The sequence below is a fragment of the Salvia miltiorrhiza genome, chromosome 1, assembly GCF_028751815.1.
Source record: "Salvia miltiorrhiza cultivar Shanhuang (shh) chromosome 1, IMPLAD_Smil_shh, whole genome shotgun sequence".
In the NCBI taxonomy this organism is placed as follows: domain Eukaryota; kingdom Viridiplantae; phylum Streptophyta; class Magnoliopsida; order Lamiales; family Lamiaceae; genus Salvia; species Salvia miltiorrhiza.
In genome coordinates, this window is record NC_080387.1 from 48,022,750 (window position 1) to 48,028,455 (window position 5,706).

General features: G+C 37.1%; 1 long non-coding RNA gene across 1 annotated transcript; it reads right to left on the reverse strand.

Moving 5' to 3' along the window:
• Positions 1 to 2,248: 2,248 nt before the first annotated feature.
• LOC130988207 (uncharacterized) lies at positions 2,249 to 5,463 on the reverse strand. Its single transcript, XR_009090016.1, has 3 exons — positions 5,239 to 5,463; positions 3,102 to 3,166; positions 2,249 to 2,506 (listed from the first exon to the last, which is right to left on the reverse strand). It is a non-coding gene; the product is annotated as an uncharacterized LOC130988207 (long non-coding RNA).
• Positions 5,464 to 5,706: the final 243 nt, after the last annotated feature.

A 5,706-nucleotide genomic window follows, 5' to 3' on the forward strand; every position in this document is an offset into this window, starting at 1 on the left:
ATGTTTCCTACCGAGGCCTCTTGCCATTTCGACTATCATAGTAGTCTTGCCTTCGTCCTTGATCATTTGCTTCCTGAGTTGAGTTTGGGTCGGGCAAATCTCGGGCCTACTACCTCGGCGTCCAGAGCTTGGCTGAACAATTCAGAGTTCATAAACTCAGTATAATTGTCGAGTACCTTAGGCCGGAGTGAAACTTGTTTATCATCTTTTCTTCTATGTCCACCTACTGTGGGGCCTAACGGACATGCTGCAGAAAATATGGTCATACTTGGTCATATCCCATCTTGTTTTGCTTTGGATTAAACACTTCTTTTCCTTTCCTCTTATAACGGCTATTAGAAATATAATTGTCATATACCCCCGTCTGAAAATCTTCTAAGACAAGTCTGACAGCTCTTCTTGAGTCATCGCTTTTCTTTTGGCCTTCAACCAAAATCTGCAAATTCAGTCAATTGGAATGCAACACAGAAAGTCGTTCATGTACGCAAACACTATATTACGGTCTCAATTTGGATTCTGAATTTCTATCATAATGAGTGGTCGATAATATTCATAGGACAAAGACTAATCTCAACTAATTTAAACACAATGAGAGACAACTATACAAAGCTATAGTTTGGGTGGTATACTAGGTCAGTAGACTAATACTTCTTAGTCTAATCGATAAAGGGAATCTACTATGACAACTCACGAGTTGCAAGGCTCAAAATCAACACAACATCAAAGCAAGGTGTTGTAGAAATTGTTCAAGAGATTCAAAAGAATGACCAGAGGGTATGAAATGATTAACTACAAGGTCGAACAAAATGACCTCGAGTAAGAACCCGTCTGGCTTTTCAACCGAAAGTTGAAACATATAGGTTTTCAACCCAAAAGACGTCTACTGAGATTTGGATCATGTGGACTGGCCAGGTCCAACATCATCACTTCCCAGTCACACGGGAAACATTGTCCCGAACTTGAGAAGTCGTGGACATACTATACATAACGAAACTTGAGTTCGTAGTGGCAGCTTAAAGCTCAAACTTAAGGTTCTAGTCCTATTGAACTAGACTCTTATTCCCCAAGGTCTACATACAGACAGTCGAACCATATTTTCTTATATAACTTGTAGTCCCAAAGACATGGGCAACAGTCCAAAGGCGTGTATACTGAGCTATAACAATTCTTATGTCGTCGTCAAAAGCTATACTAAAATCCCGATATGCCCGGGTAGTCTCTGCTGGGTCAAACGCGGAGCTTTCCTAACTATCGGAATATGCCTGGACGTAACCCTCTTTAATAGATAAGGGAAAGTGTGAGTCTTCTTATACGTAAGTAGACGTAAAACTCTTAAATGTACAAGGTTATGAACATACTATGCATAACAAAACATAAGTTTCATTAAGACAACTAAACTTATTTTAAGGTCTTCTATTCTAGTGGACTCGGATCCCATTTCCCATGTATGTCACAAATATATATATAACCCGCAGACAATCAAATCACGCCCTTTTTATAATCTATCGTGTAACATAAGTCGATTCGATGTTCCATCGTGTGTAAACATTCGAACGTAGAGACTTATGCTTAAACCCTTGATGCAATGTTTGCCTTGAATTCATCTTGTATCATCATTCCATGCTTTTCCTTCAACGCGTACATGTCTTTTCATTCCTCTTTATAATTCAAAAGAACCATTGTTTTCTTGTGGAAGCTGAAATGCTCTAAGTTCTCTATCATTCTTCTAAATCATCACTTCAAGAATCTAGATTGTAGAGATATCCTACTAATCCAGCAGTCTATGTTCTTTTAGAATCGTGATCATGCAACTTATAACAATCTATGTTTTCTGGGGAAAGCATGTGTCAATTCTCTATCATTCTTCTTATTATATCATCATAACTGCAATGATATGCCATGAAAGGCAAAACATTCAACATTTCATCATAGCATGCTCTTTACATAAACATCTTCATGAAACAGTTTAGAACAATAACATCTTTAAAACGTTGTAACTGCAGTTACCTTTTTCCTTGATTGAGCACGATGCAATGGAGTGTTGAGCGGTGTCGTATTAACCCACGTATGTCTAGTGAATCAAACTAGACTTGGCTTTTTAGAATAAGGTTTCTAGTGCCAGAGCAAACGAACTGCTCTGATACCACTCTGTCACAGCCCACTATCCCAATGACGGGTTAACCGGGGTTATGACTTGGGGTGAACAATAAGAAACGGAAATTAAAGGGGATTTACTAAGTAATCAACATTAATAACAAACTAGTGGTATATATATATAACCACTTGGGTAATTCACAAATGAGTCTGCCATAACGACTAGACCCCAACTGAAAGTTAATTAAAATGAAGTAGTAATAAGTTCAAGTAGAAATGATAAATAAGTCAGAGTGTTTGCAGCGAAAAAACGTGTGAGTTATGCATATGGAGATGCATACTCAAGGTTTCATTACATAAACATCAAAAGGGAAATCCGCTCAACACCGATCCATTCCATCGCCTGCTCAACCTGCACATTTAGAAATACATGCAGGGCTGAGTATAAAAATACTCAGTGACATAAGCCGAAAATACAACATGCATACATATATAAATTGAACTGCCAACAGTAACACACAGGGTTTTTCTTGAATGACCTGCGCTTACTAAAACATTTCATTCATTTTCATAAAGGTGGATGCGCATCCCATTTTCAGTCTATATGATCCATATCTGTCCTTTCTGTCACGCGTCGGGAAGGAGGCCTCCTTACCACGGACGCCAAGACCGGTCGCAAGCGACTCGCGGTCTCCATGAGTGTACACGTTAATCCTAGCTAGCGACCTTTGTCTAGCATAGGATCCCAATTGGATTTCCTTTAAAGTTGGCGAACCAACACAGATAGGATACATATAAAAACATAAACATTTTTGGCAGTCAATCATTTCATAAACATTTCATTTCATTTCATGAACATTTCATTTTCATTTCATAAGAGTCATTTATCATTTGGGCATAATAATAAACTGAAATTAACAGTTAAAATCATCTCATGCATATATTCGTATAAGAGGCCTACGACACGCAGGGGATCTCTATATACGTATAGTAAAAGTAATGCCCACCTCAATTGTTCTTAAAGCTGGCGTGGAGTCGTTTCTTCTTCGGCTTCACTTTCTGTCGCCCGGACCTTCATTGATGAAGAGTCGATAAGTTCGTGAAGAAATTGTCATAAGACAAAGTCTAATTCTACGTGCCTAGGGTATCTTTTAATGTTTTAGGGTTCTAGAATCCATAATTCGTTACATTAAAGACAGTCAAAAATCAATCATACCTCGTCTAATCTCATTCAAACACATAGGCAACACAAACACATAAGGCACATAAGAATCACAATCAAACATCATCAAAACACGCTCTGTTTTTACACTGACTCAACTTCAAAATTTAATCTGTTCTGGCTCCGACATCTCCTGGACTCGAGACTCATACCGAAAGAAAGATCTTCGAGTCTAGTTTCATATAAAAAAAAAGTAGAGTCGAAAAATCCAAGTGGTTTGAGAGATATGACGTTTTTACCACGATCTACCATGTTCGGCAGTTTTGAACAATCGAAAACTTGGATTTTTGAAAAATAGTAAACGTTGTCAAACTGGGCTCAACTTTGGTGGATATCTAGCTAACACAATAAGGTTAATACCATAAAAATTTGGAAAGCTAGATCACACAGGAAGCTACTGAAATGAATGACTCTTTCCTCTGTTCTCTGAAATTCTCGGTAGTAATGTGCAGTTTAGGTTTTGCATTTTAAAGAAGTATCAAACGAAGTTGGAATGGCTTGAAATTTTACCAGGGTACTCAAGACTCATGTAGGGACTTGCTATACAATTTTCAAAGCTATTAGACATCGATAAACCGTCGATCACAGTAGGTCAGTAGGCCTACGAAATTCATATTTATAAGTCCTTAAAAAATAATTTATATAAATCAAGAAATAAGAGTTTAATCCCAAAAATATTCATTAAAAGTCCATCATAATTTAAATAAAAGAACGGACCTCATTTAAAATAAATAGTCCCAAACTCGTTACGCACATATACTAAATCTTTCATGAAACATCCTTTAAAATAAACTTTGATACATAGAAAATAATTCAACAACTTGAGCTCTTAAGAGGTTGTTTTGCAACAGACATCAAATCTGCCTCGGATCTCCAAATGAGGCTCCAAAAGACATTCTGGAAACTAGACATTTCAAGGATCATTCTCCAATTTGAATCGAATGAAAAAAAATTCAAACGAGCAAGATATGCCCTCTCAAGATGGGTATTTAACAAGCAAAAATCTGAAAATTTCAGATTTCCAGATTACAACCAAGTCAGTGGGCTTTCTTTAAAAAGTCATATCTCCCTTTACAAAACTCCACTGGGAACCCCAAGGGTCAATCTGGAAACTAGGGAGAGATCATAACACTCTCCAGTTGGATTTACTCCAAGAACATTCATGGTTTAGAAGATATGACTGTCTAAAGTTCAGTGCACAAAAAGAGTTCAAGTTTGGCAGATTCAGAACATAAATCGGAAAAACCACTTTAGGCTTCACCAAAAATTCTAAAACTGAACAAGTAAGTTCCCAACATGTCAGTGAATATTCAGTAGAAAGATAGGCTTGAGAATCAAAGATTTAAGTCGGCCTTTGCCACCTCAAAGTCGTAGGTTTGTAAAATCTACTGGATGGTACATGGAATAAGAACTAGATTTCAAGAATTTATACCGGTTGTTTCCCTTACTCAAAAATGGTGAGACTGATGTCAAAAGAACGATACGGGAGTCTAGAGTGACATATTCAAGTTTCAAAGGTTTTCACCGATTGAAACTTTACTTATGGCCTCCCAAAGATTGTTTACCAAAAATGTATTCCAGATGGGCAGTGATGTTTACAAATTCATAAATAAATCATAAGAGCTCCAAACCTTCTGAAATTTTACCAGAGTATAGAAAACATATGAAAGATGATACACAATTAATTTGGGAATTTTTGGGAATCATTTTGATGGCTGGAATCGTCTTGCAAAACACTGCCGAGCAGTGTGCTTATGGCAGATTCGCTGCCTTACCTCATGCACGGTTTTTCACCCAATAAACTCTACCAAAATAATCATCCAAAATCATAAAACATATCCTCACATAATATAGCACACAAATGTGTAAAAATCCATGGCCATAAAGCATTTTCAGTTGAGAAAAAGCAAAGAAAAACTCACCCTCGAAGCACAACCTTCACTCTATAGTTTTCCCACACTCTCCCTTGCTTTGCTACTTCTCTTGGGGCTTCAAAGGCTTCTATGGAGTGTGATAATGGTGGGAGAAAAGTTGTGAGAGTGGGAGAAAGAATGTAGTGGTGGGGGAAAAGGAGTAGTGTGGTGGAGAGGTAGGAGTAGTGGTAGGGAAAAAGATTAGTGGTAGGGAAAAGAAAATATTAGTGGTGGTAGGGAAAAAGATTAGTGGTAGGGAAAAGAAAATATTAGTGGAGGATAATGGGGTGTTACATTAAGTAAATATAAAAATGTGGTGTAGTAATAACCCATGTGTAAAAAAAAATATATGTAAGACTAATCATCAATTGATAAAATGCTAGAGCATAAAACTCTTGTGATCAAAATTAGAATAAATAGCACTAACATTAGTGCACTCTCTCAATTTATAAATACATCATAGGAAAATAATTTGAG